The 13,536-nt window shown below is 36.3% G+C and overlaps 1 protein-coding gene across 3 annotated transcripts in view; it reads left to right on the top strand.

Moving 5' to 3' along the window:
• DPYD (dihydropyrimidine dehydrogenase) overlaps positions 1 to 13,536 on the top strand; it is a 319,673-nt gene that overhangs the window by 180,010 nt on the left and 126,127 nt on the right. The gene's annotated exons all lie outside the window — the stretch shown is intronic.

The raw sequence follows: 13,536 nt of genomic DNA on the forward strand, positions 1-13,536 counted from the left end.
TGTAAATTCCATTGTTTTTTATTTTTTTTTAAGCTCTTACATTCTGCCATTAACAAAACTTACAAAAAAAAAAAAAAAAAAAAAGTGCCAAAGACTGAGCTTTTATCACAGGCAGCAGACCGTCTGTACTTGATTTTTTGCAGGATGCGTTGGACTGCTTCCCACTTGTGATGTAGATGTTGGAACACAGCATCACCCACATTCCTGGTTTGCTGTCTCTGCACAAGAGCTTACAATTCCAGTATTGAAAATCATGACACTAGTGACAGTTCCAATACAATGTGACTTAATAGCAGGATTGAGGCTGTAACATTTGTACTCAGCATGTATGTTACTGTGGGGCATCTTGGCATAGCTAAATTCTCATGGACAGAAGAATTAAATGCAAGAAAGTAAAACATTTTATTTTTTTTTCCCAAAGTGATGGAAATGAGAGTTTATTGGTTTTAAGAGATCTCATGTAAACATAACATGAAGGAAGGGGGGGGCGGGTGGGCAAACCAGGATTCCAAGCCAATCCATGCCCGCATACATGTATTTCTTCTGGCTGGAGCTTTCCCCTTTGGTGCCGTTAGCATTTTCATTTCAAAAAAACCAGCAGTCTGCAGTGGAAGCAGTAAAAATGTTCAAACTGTGGTTTAAATTATTGATTTTTTTGAATATTGAAGCTGTATTTCAAATGGGTTTTGTTAGAGTTACTTCTGGGTAGAGGGTTCCAGAGGTAATTTGATATCTAAAAGCCAGTGTACTGCTAAGCCATTTCAGTCTTTTGAGTTCCTTCAGCCTATCAGCTGATTGGGTAAAACATCTTATTGTCTTCTGAATTGCAGGCAATAGAATAACTGCAGCTCAAGGTTAGCATGCAGAACAGCATACAATTCTCTTGGTGATTTATTATGTGTAGTCAGTGTCCAATCAGCTGACAAAAATAGCTCATTTATTTTTAATGTAGTAACTTATCTTCACTTAAAAAAACATCCTTTGAAATGTTAGTGTTCACAATTTAGTTGGGGGGGAACTGTTGTCTGTATAGCTAGGTAATTATGCCTAATTAAAATTAGGTGAGTTCATAGTAAGGAATAGACTACCTGTAAATAAAAGGTTTGTTCATATATTTGCACAAACAAAATGCATTGTGTTACTACAGAACAAAATGGCTTCTGTGTGAAAGAAGTGTGTTTTAGAGAACAACAGTACAAGCAACACTCATAGTTATATATGAATGCTTTATCGAAGGAGTAACAAAGTAATGTTTCATTGAAGTGCAAATTACGCAAGCTATAAGTTATTGAAAATATTTTTCAAATATATATAGTACATGTCTGTTTAAAAACAAAAATAAATTCAAATATATGAAGACACGTCATGAAAAGATGTGTGGCATTAAGAGCTTATATAATGCCCAATTGGCTTACCACCCACAGTAACTCTAGTTTTTGTGGCTGTAGTTTAAGAGTTTTCCAAAACATTTGTTGACATTCTCATGGTAGTGTATTCAGTATTCTGCATTTGCAGTTTACGAAATCCTGTTTAAATTCCACAAGAAATAAAGCTTCTGCTGCATCACTGTGTGCAAAGAAGCCTGTGCTGGCCTAATCTGTACTGGCTTCACAAGCCAGTACTTCACCTAGAGGAAGGTTGTCTAAGATAAATGAAGATGTAAAAATAAATTTCCTAGTGCCTTCAAAAACGGGAGCATGCAGTCCATGCCTGCCTATATACATTGTTGTTTTGCTTGTTAAGATAAGTGATCACTGGCTGTACTGTGTATTTTAACTTATGTACATAGGAATACAAGTACAAATTTGGTCCGAGAAGCAAGAATCAATAATTCTTCTTCTTCTTCTTCTTCTTTTTTTTTTTTTTTTTTATAGTGAGGAATTATAAATCTCTGTAATATGGAGTGCTTGTTGGTCCTTATGCAAAGTTTGTTTCAGTGGAAAGGAGGAGTGAGAATGTTTGTCTAATCCAGTATGTGTCAGTAGCAAGTATATCCTATTCTTCTGTGAGGCTTTGTGAGCTGTGCTTTAAAACCCATATCTGTGATAGGAAAATAAGGATGGGAAAGTATTCCATATGTCACTTATTTGTCATGAATACAATTATCAGTGATTGAGACAGGGAACAAGCATGTTTGTCCTCATGCAGCCTTGCAAATTTGTTCTTTTAAACTCAGAATCAGAAGGTCTTTAGATCAACATCCCAGTTTTAAACCAAGATTCTAATGGAATAAATGGAGAGCCTGCAGGATAGTCCATCCCCTGCAACCCTGGTAACTCAGTGCAGATTCACTCTCTGTATTTCAGGATGGAGTGTGCACAAGCCTCTTGCAGCCTCTCTCTCTCAGCAGCAGTATTGCCAGTAGCACCAAAGTTGGGATAGGACCATTGTACACCTTCCAACACCTCTGTGGCTGTACTAGTGGGAGCAATTACCATAAATTCCCAAAATGAAACCTAACTCAATTGTAGTTTCTAACAGCCACCTTCCTATTGATTTCATGGGAAACTGACTTGTATCCAGCCTATCTATTTATGCCTTCTGGTTCCTCAGATGAGCTTATTTACTTAACTGCCAGACCAGAGGAATAACTCTTAAGAGTGCTGGGATTTTAGGCCTATTTTACATTTAATGATAAAGAAAATTGCTTATCTAGTTTAAAACTATTCTGATACTCTCAACCACGCTTATGTCTATGAAAACAAATTCTAACATCTTAAGTAGTCTTATGTATCCCATTCATTTTGATAGTCAGCACGTAGAGGACTAAGAATACTAGTTTTATATCATGAATTTCAAAGTAGATGAGCATTCTAGCAAAAATCACTATCCTTTTTAAAGATCCTATCTAAAATCTAATTCTGAATTAATTTTTCTTTAAATCTCATACAAGGTATTGAAGTGCTGGTTAATACTTTTGCAATTTATTTTTTCCCACAATTATGTTAAGTGTCCAAATCCATGTTAAGTGTCCAAATCCACATCTAATCAGACTATGAGAGCAGTTAATGGTTCAGTCTTGCAATCTCTTCTCAGGCAAAAGCTCTGTTGGCTTCAACAGAACTTATGCAGAGGAAATGATGAAAAGAGTATGTTATTAAAAAAGATTACATTTAAGGGGCTTGTGTTACCCAAGTAGAAGCTCTATGGATAGATTTTCTTTGGAATGTAAAATAAATTATTCCCCTAGATGCAGAAAGCCCTCCACCACCCTTGTGTACTTGTATATAACTTGAAATTGTTTAGTGCCACCTGAGGAGCGGATACTTTGAAAATTATAATAGTTGTTTAAATAATGTTCCAAACAGAATTGAATTTCTGACCCCTAAATATAGCCAGATACAAGTCAATGCTTATCGTAGTTAAGCGTTCTTGTCCTAATAGAAAAAGAAAATGCTGCATGTATGTTCAAGACATACCTTGATATTTGTAATTTATCCTCAGCAGATATTTTAAATACATGCTTCAAGGGAATAATGTGATTCTTCTCTTAATTACTTAATCCGGGAATAAAAATATTTTGGATTATGCATAAATTTATGTATAATCTTAACGCTGTGTAGCTCCCCAGTGTTGATTCTTTTTGCAAGAATTTTGACTCCTCTTTAAATAGGACTGTATGTAAAACATTTTTCTTCTAGGTTAGTGAAGATATCCTTTCTACCCTGAAAGGGAATCTTTTCTCCCCTCCTCCCAGGAGAATATAATAGTCTTGATTTACTTTAAGGAGTCTGGAGGAAAATATTTTAGTGCTGGTTCACAATTTACTAATGGAGCTTTAGAAAGCAAGCACTAGGAATAGCTATGAGTACCTTGATTATATGGTTTCTCTATGAGAAAACAGTAATTAAAATTTTACCATAGATTGGATCAGGACATGTTAATATTTTATTAGGTAATAAATGAGCTTGATACAGGTGTCTGGAGTTGTTGACAGGAGCTTTGTTAATCCTTGGGGTATATTCTCTTATATGGATAGTCACCTCCATTTTCTCATTGTTTGCTGTTTCTTTCAATAGTTTTGTTAGAATTTTGAGGTTACCTGTGATTCTCTCTCTCTCTTTTTTTAAATGTTTTTATTCTGATAGATCTTATTTACTAGCATTAGATGTCTTGTTTCTTAGATTTTTCAGGCTGACTTTTACTTCCCATTCCACAGGACCATTTAACAGTGTTTGTCAAGAATTCCTTAAGTTAAACATCATAAACTGAACTATCATATTTTAATTAATATGCATTAGAATTCAAAATCTGTGCACAGGTCCTTGGAAACTTCATTGGATTCACAGGATAGAGATCAAAAGCTGAAGTCTATGCAGATATTTGTGTTCCCATTTTACTCCATTTGTTTCCCCTTAAATTGTTAGTATTGCAATTCTGTTCTTTGCTTGCAGTTGAATAATAGAATCCACTTGATCACTTTTAAGCATTTTGTCTGGATTATTTTCCAGAAATGACTCATAAATATTTTAAAGAACTAAAGTGAGTTACAGATACTGAGTTTAAGTTTTTCAATAAAGCTTGTCAGGTACTTCATCGGATCTATACAAATAGTAGTCTGTTGACAGCAAGGATGTAACTTGCAGTAGAGTAAACTGAGTTTTTACATAGTTTCAAGTTATGCTATCCCAGTATTTCAGGGATTATATCTGCTGCTATTTTATAGCATTGTGTTTTATAGTAGGTAGTCTCAAGGATCTCACTTTGTTGGAAATAGATTTGCAAAGGCTTATACTTTCTTCTACTTTCACTGTCTGGATGACATTGATATTAATGAAAATGGTTTGCAAACAATTGATGTAGATAAAATTTTAACTTTGGTTATTTGGTGGCAGCTGCAAAAGAAGGCATTTCTTGGATTTTTTTTAAGCTCTGGGGGCATTATTAAATAATGATTATGATAGTGTAAGAATGTCATCTTGCAAGTCTAAAAGAATCAGAGAAGTTTTCTGAGGGAAGGTAATTGTAAACTAATGATGACCTCTAATTAAACAATGAATGGCAGTGACTGTGGTCTCCAGAAGAGACCTTGGGCAGACAGCAAATGGTGATAATGCTTTACATCAGCAAAACACAACATTTCTGTTCACGTGTCTCTGATCAGTTGGGACAAAGTGAGCAAACAGAAACAGAGCTGTGTGGCCACTTCACATCAACATTTCAGTATGTTCCTAGTCAGCAAATACCAGCATGGGTGCCAGAATAATAGCTCTGCCTTAAGTTAACTTTGCCTGCTCTCCTAAGCTCCACTCATTTGACTTGGTTACTCAGCTATGAAGGCAGCTAACAATTGCTTCTATAGCACTTGAGCTCTTTTCTCATTAGTTCTAAATGAGATCTATGCTGAAATGCAGGACTGGCTATACAACATTGATTAGGTATAGTAAACTTTCTAATTCAGAAATATTTGGTGATCCAGCTTCCAGATTTCCCAGGCTGATTTTGAATGGGATTTGTGAGTTGCTTATGAGTAGGCTCAATTCATAGAATCCGAAACAATGACTTCTCAAGCATCTTCTTTCTTAGAAGATCGCAATACCATCCTTATAGTATGATAAATAATTATAGGGATATTCCTGTGGCTGTGGTTACTTCAGATAGTTGCAAAGGTGATACTTCTTTTTGCTTTCTTGAGTTTTGTTCTTCAATTACAAATGTAGCACTGACCATCTGCTGCTGTCTTCTTGTCAGTGACTGTATTTCACGGAGGTGCAGAGCACAGCCCACTGTGAAAGCTGTACGTGTTTAACTAAAGTAAAACTAAAAACCTTCAAAGAAACCAACACTTGCACCAACAAAAAATTTGGGTTTCATGGAAATTTTTATTATTAGTCAAAAAAGACATGGACTGATATGGACACCAAAAAGAAACAGTTTCAAAAGCAAGTGAATAGAGATAGAACTCTCACTCATGAGCTGCAGATCTTCTTTTCCGCAGTTACACTTTTGACCACAGTGCAGTTTGACAACAGAAATTTAATCATGTCCTGCTGCTTATACCTTTATCAGGAAACTGATAAAGTGTATGCACACATTAGCAAGAAATTTTTCAGATGTCCTTCAGGTTCTTTTTTCTTTCTTTTCCTCCCTTGCTTCTCTGTCTCTCCCAAAGAAACTGCTACAAAGCTGATGAGAATTTGGGTTTGCTTTGAAAGCATCTTTTGTTCAAAGACTAATTTTAACCTTGTGATAAAGATTGCTTTTTTGTATTCTGTTGAATGCTATATCTAGACATTGTTTGTCAAGGCAAAATACCGTAGGGCACAATGCAGTTTAAAAATGATCTTTTGTAGTTACATGCAAATGTTTCTGCATTCTCGCATTTAAAAACAAGAACAAATATGTCAATAATAGGAAAGACATTACATTTTATTTTAAATGTTAGTTAAATACTAATTTTAAAGTGTAACAAATATGCATTATAAAAAGCATTTCTGTACAACTATCCAAGAAAATGTAAATGTATAGAAAGATTCAAAACAACATTTTCTTGTAAAATATGTAACTCAACTGCAGTGCATTTGGCATAAATGTTCAAGTTACTGTTCCAGGTTTGCTTTATTTGCTTTTGGTTGTTATGTGTGGACGTTGGTTGTTGGGGTTTTTGTTTTGTTTTGTTTGTTTTTACTTTTAAACATAATTTGAATTGCTTTTGTTTTGTACTTTAACCTGATTTATCACTTTTTGGAACTTTGGGCTATAAAATTAAGAATTCTAGCCAAATCATCATGTATGAATTAAAGAAGCACTGGGAGACTTCTGCTGTTTTCAGTCAGGGCAGCAGATGATTCTTACTTGACTTTCAATGGTGATGGCATTGCCCTGAGATTTTTCTAAGGCAAAAAGAGTAAACTCTTCCTTTTTGTTCTGATCTGTTCAGATTATCTAGATAGCCTGGGTTTTTGCTGTCCCAATCAAAAGTTATCAGTTGTGATAGCCTGCTGTCTGAAAACTGCACTGCTAAGAAAGGTGGTGTGCTGATCAAGCAACTATGGCAAAAAATTTAAGTTGAAATTAGGTTAGATATCTGTAAATTTTGCATTTTCACTTTTATGTCTTAAAGCACTAATGAGACAGCATTAAAAATGTCAAATGCATGGTAATGAAACCTCTAAGCAGTTGTCATTTGTCTTTCACACAATGTAAGTGCTTCAGCAGTTCTGTTCCAAAATCCTGATGCATTACTTTTTCCCCTATGGGGCTTCAGTCTTCTGTGCTAACTTATTGATTTGGAAAGCTAGCTTGCTTGCTGGAGCTATAATGTTAAATTGGTTTAATAAACACAAATGGCATAGTTTAATGTTGTAAAAACATTTATGATGAGGTAATGCTCTTTTTTGTTTGTTTGTTTCGGTTTTGTTCATTGTTTGCATAGCTCTGACTATTCAGTATAGAAATAGAGTGTAATATTAAGGAAAATTTAGAAGCACTGTTTCTCCAGACTTTTGGTTTTTGCGTTCTTTCATTGTTAGGGAAAAAAAAAACCAGAAAGATCTAACAGCCAATCAGATTAACTCTATGTTGCAAGCACATGACAAAAGACAGATAGGAATATATTGAAGTATTTTTTTTTTTCCCTCTATAGCATATTAAACTTATAAGTAAAATATGAAGAAGTGTAATTACTAAATAAAAGCATGGCTCTTTTTCAGGATCTTTTCTGTATTAGTGGAGAGATCAACACTCTCGTGCTTCAAATTACCAGCGTGAATGATTTTGTAAGGCTGATGAAATAAGAGATTTTTAATACAGTGCTTATTTGCACTGAGGAACTTTAAAAGTAATTATTTTACATTATTCTATCATATCCTATCTATCATGAAGAGAAAGCAGTGAAGAGGAAAGACCAGGCTAAGTTTAGAGTTCACTCACAAATGTGATGGAAAAAAGGAGGCACTTGTATAGCACTAAATTGCTTATTGCTGGCAGTGGAGAGATTAGAGAAGTTTCTGCATGGTGGGATGTTCTGAGATAAGTTTTTCTGTTAAGGTAGTTTCTTGTTTGTTTGCTTTTTCAGTGTTCACTGAAGGGGAGGGGAGGAGAGAATGCAGAAGCAGCTTTGCTGAGGTTTTTTAGCTATATGGAAAGCAAAAACTGTTTAATTCCATGTCCAAAGTAAACTAAAATACTTCATACAAATATTAGCAAATCAACAGGTGGCACTGTGTGCAATATAACCAGGAAAACAAAACAGCATGATGGTGTGTGTATGGCAAGGTGCCATCAGCCATGTCTGGCTTCCTTGGACAGAAGTCACAAGTGAATTTACCTGCCCTGCTCCATGAACCATTCTGGCAGTAGATCATAAAAATCCAGCAGGATCAGGGAAGGTCTTTGTTGAGGTGATTGAGCTCCATTAATTTGCATTGTTGTACCTGGTAGGGTGGATGGAATTTGTTCATGAAGGTGCTTGAAGTGGATTTAGCTTTCTGCTAAAAGGAGTAGGCAAGCTCAGCTGGAAAAATTCTGAGCTATGGAGAAATTCAAGAGAACAAGTTCCTAACCTGAGCCTCAGAAAAGGAACCCTATGGAAATATCACATGCCTCACAGCTTGGATGTAGGAGAGAAAGTGAAGAGCAACTCATAAAGGATGTATAGGAACAGTGCTGTGTATTGTTGCTTCAGGTTTCACTTGCCTTTTTGTAGATGGTTAAAACTCCAGAAGGGGTGATACTAGACACAGTCTGGCTAGACAGCTGAGTCACAGAAGAGGCAAATCATCACAAGACCTTGAATGAGAGTTGGCAGGGAATTATGAGGACATAAGTCTGTGATGCCTTTCATATCTGTGAGGGTGTGCAAACAGTTGTGAGTAGTTTCCAGAATGTTGTAACGACTGCAATATTAAGCAGGAAAGGGCACCATTCCTTTGCCTCCTTATTTTTACGTTGGTGAAATTGTATGCTGAAATCTACTGTAATTAGTGAAGACTATAGGGGAAACTAAAACTTGATGTTGAGGGACTTATAGGAGCATTTAGCAAATGAACTTTAAAAATATTTCACTTTTACTGTGTTTTGAAATTTTTTGCAGCTCTTTCAATAGTACTTTAATTATGTGGGGAAAAGGAGTCCACTAGAATTTGTTTGAATAACTCCATTTTTCATATAATGCGTTTTGTTGTTTGAACGGTGAAGGTTGGATATTGAATACAACAAAGCAGAAATTTACACGTAAGCTTTTATTCACACTCCAGCTTACTTTCTACTAACCTTTTGTATGCTGTATTAAGATACTGAACTACAGTTTTCTTAAGAAGTTATTTATTTGGATCATGATGAGGACAGTGTGGCTCCATCCTGGCTGATATTGACATTAAGTGAGTTGCAGCCTCAGGACTGTACAGAAAGAAACTCCACTTGGAAAGTATAATGTCCTTGCTCACTGGAAGAAAGATCAAATTAATTTTGTAAAAAGTAGTAGCCTGCTAATTGTATTAAATATTTTTCTTTTCTCTCATATTAATGAAAAGAAATTGGCAAAGGTAACTAAATCCTATCTGCTTTAATAAGATAAAGTTAAAAATGCTTGAACTATTTTGTGATTTTCATTGACTTTAAAGGCCACTGTGATGCAAATTCTTCTGTCTCAGAAGCCTTCCAGGGTGAAAAAAACAAGTTAACACTTGTCATGTGTCATTCCATGCACTTATAAAATCCCTAAATCTTATCAGGAAACTTAGTAGTACTGCTGACTGTGTATACTTCAGGACTGAATATTTGCACAACTGGTTAATATATTAATTTAGGTTACCTATTCTAGTTTTCTTTCCATGTCATGTATTTTCTCTAAAGCTACTTGATATAATAAAGTGTTTATAAAAATACAATTAGCTATGGTATTTTGGGAAAAATGGATGAAAATGTATGCTTCAAGATATGCAAATTAATAGAAATACATTAGAATTTTGATATGAAAAGCAATATAGCTTTACATTTGCAGTTCTTACACTTGCCCAGTACATCTAAGTTAATTGTGTTGGCATGAGGCTGTGGTATACCTTTTGGGAGACTGTTTTTATGTTGTACTCAGGAGTAACTAATCTTTGCAAGAAACATTTTTCTCCAGTCTTTTTTACTTTTAATTTCTATCAGAGATGATTGTGGAAAAGAAGTGCGGACCCTGCTAATGAAGAGCTGTCTTGATTCCCCCAAAACAATAACTCTGAGAGAGGAGTGAATGGCTTGATTCATTTCTACGGGTCATTAACTTTCACGCCTACAGATGCCAATGTTAATATTCACAATGTGAATTATTTCTCTACTAATCACTTTAGCAGAAACACACAATAAATGTGTGTATCGCGTGATCTACCACTGTGCCTGATACCCCATTGTGTCCCTTAAAACTCAGAATGTCACTGCTGCCCAAACATAAAGGTCTCTCCATGCTTAAACAGCATGGTTGTGTTTTGACAATACAAAAAATCTGTGGCAAACTATAAATGTATACAAAATGTCAAATAGAACAAGTTTTAGAAGGAATGGTACGGTGCGGGCTGCTGTCTTGATTTGCTCCTTCATTTAAATATAGCTTATAGAAAATTGCTATTTTTGGGGTTTATCTAAAAGATCTTGTCTCAAAGCTCACAGAATGTAAAGCTTAAGTAGTTTGGAATTCAAGGATCCAACTGCAGTGTTCAAGGATTATTCAGGCAAATGGGGCCTGATTGGTGCCTCAGATCACTATTAGTGTTTTAATTAACCAGCAGGAACAAAAATATATATTTAATGCAAATTAGCACAATCTAAAGTCATCAGAATAGGAGAAATGTTCTCAAGCAGAAAAGGGTACTCCAAAAGGATACTGGCACTTTTCTCTGTTTAACATAACTGTTTTACTGATCTCTGGAGTTAGAAATATTTGAGGGATTCAGACTTCAAGATACGTGAATGCTTTATGCCATGTTTCCAATGGATCATTTTATTGCTTCTATTCTCATGGGTAGGTAAGAAATATTTGCTTCATTTTGTAGTTTGAGGACATCTTGCTCTTTCTATATGCAGACCTCTACTGTTACCTGCATCCAGACCAATATATCAGTGGGGTCATCTCTGTAGCAGCCTGCTCTTCCTAAAGTCAAAAAAGTTTGTAGGTTTGAATGCCAAAGTGTTTCCTCTCAGGTTTCTTGCATCAGTTTTGTGAAAGCTTCTATCCACGTATCAAGAGAAAAAGGGCTTTGTGCATAACTGGGTGAAAATTCTGCTTTTACCTGAAGTTTCAAAAGAGTAATGATGAGCACTAGCATTTGTATCTGCAAACAGAGAAAATCAGAATTTAGACAGAACAACAAAAGCCTCCATGTCCCAAATCTGTTGTGCTGGAGCACTGTGGTTACTGCAGCTGTCTTGCCTGCTGTTTTGGGGACAAACCCTAACAACTAGCCAACCACCAGGATTGTCCATCTAACACAGCATTAGCAAAATAAACTTAGTTGGATACCTTGCTTGATTTTCTCCCCATTTATGTGTGCTGTGGCATGAGACTGAAGACAACAGTAAGGCAAGTTTTGCATGGGTATTTCACACTTATCTCAAAGAGACAATTTTCTGTCACTTGTGTGATTTCATTCTGTATGTACATAGACAGATTCCTTGAATCATCACATAAGTTATAAATTCCATTTTGTTTCCTTGAACTGTGAGTCTCCTTGTGTCTGGGGCTGTCATGTGTTAACAAGAGCCAGGAAAGGTGCCAGCGTGTCAGTCATTACAAACTCTCTCCATCCTGCTCACTTGGAGCTAGAAGAGGCAAATGAGTAATGGGATCTTGAAAAAGGACAGCCGATTCCTCTCGGGATGAACCAAGACAAAAGAGCCAGGTGGTAATGTTTGGATTTCAAAGCCAAGAAGGATTTTTGGAAGCAGAAGCAGCTTGGTCAGGAAAGATAACAAAGTGGTGCAGGGCGCAGCAGAGGGATCCTGTGAGACTGAGGCAGTGCGGAGGCAGTGGGAGCTGCTGATTGAAAAGCAGCTGTGAGCTGGCAGGGGACAGCAGGATAAGGGCTCTGAGCAGCAAAGGGGATCTCGCAAAATCTCAAAGAAAATACAAGATAGTTAGGAAACACAGGCAGAAAGTGTGTGTTTACTGTTTCATGTGGCTCTGTGCATCTCTTGTGGTCATTAATGTGAAGGGTGGCTTCTTTTGAGACGGTTTGCAAAGTCTGTGCATTACCTGATTCAGCTTCAAGGAGTCCTGCAGAGATAAACTGGTCCTCAGATGTTGACAATGACTGCAGGAAGGAGCAAGCTGAAGCCATAGGGATTCAACAACAGTTGCAAGGTCTCGACAAGGGTCTCAGTTCTTAGAAGAGATTGCCTGGAAGCCCAAGGCAGATGCAGGAACTTTGGAGTGTTTTTGTATGGAGGCAGAAGGAGGCTTTGTGACTGTCTCACAGGAGTGTTTTTTTTCAAAGCTGTAATATGTATATTATGTATCTTTGAATTCTTACTTTTAGTAAAATGGGAGAGAGTGGGAGAGGAACAAAACATGCACACGTTAAGATAACAGCCAGTTCCGTAGAATCCTCCAAGCATTACCTGGCACACGTAGCCACAGGTCTGCCACAGGGAGGGAATTTTGCACCATCCAGTGACCCAGAGAATGGGCTGGTGGCACAGACTTAGTGCTTCCTTGGTTGCAAAGCTGCTGACTCATCCAGAGTCAGAAGAAAGGGAGAACTTGAAGCATGGTCAGAGTAACACCCTCTTGCTGAAAATTAGCATGTGCTGTACTTGCATGAGTCTGGTCATTGTCTTCCTTTGTTTTCCCATACTGGATCATTTGATAGTACTGGCCTAAATGTAGGAATAGCTTTCTGGGATGGAGTCAAATGGCAGTTTCCTCTGAGGCTGTTTAAAGGGAGTGAAAGAAGAGGCTAATACAGAGCAAACTGATATAAATGGTTCTTCTGCATAAGCTGCAATTTGTGTAAACTGTTTTGGGAATGAGGGGAGTGTATTTTGCAGTTTGCTTTGGGTTTGCATCAACTCCAAAAATGTTCCAGATTATTTTTTTTATTTGCTGAAAATAGCTTAACTGTTGAGAGAGATGTGAAGCTTTTGTGATTAAGGGAAAATGTTTTAATAGAAAAACTAGGAATTATTGTGATGCCCAAGTTCCAGATTTGTTATTAGGCCTTAAAATAGATGGACGGGGAGATTACTTTGAATTATTTCTACATATGTAAATGGACATTTAATTAACTATCACTATAAAATATTAGTGCATATTTTCTGTATAATAAGTAATTCAACTTTATAAACAAATGAAGATTATCCCAAATTTACATACAGTGTGAAGAAAAGTCCCTTTATCCTCTGTAACTGTAGCATTTGGCAGATTTAGGAATAAATAATCTTTTGTGGCAAGGGTATGCCTTATCAAACATATGCAGATCAGTGCTAATTAATGCTAATTAAGGTTTCCTGTCTATCTAGTTGGAAAAACGTCCAAATGTTATGAAATCCAGTTAGTATGCCTATTACCCTAATTGTTTTATATGGTATGGTTCTTAATTAAAATATGTAAATTGA

Source organism: Coturnix japonica, chromosome 8, assembly GCF_001577835.2.
Source record: "Coturnix japonica isolate 7356 chromosome 8, Coturnix japonica 2.1, whole genome shotgun sequence".
Taxonomy (NCBI): domain Eukaryota; kingdom Metazoa; phylum Chordata; class Aves; order Galliformes; family Phasianidae; genus Coturnix; species Coturnix japonica.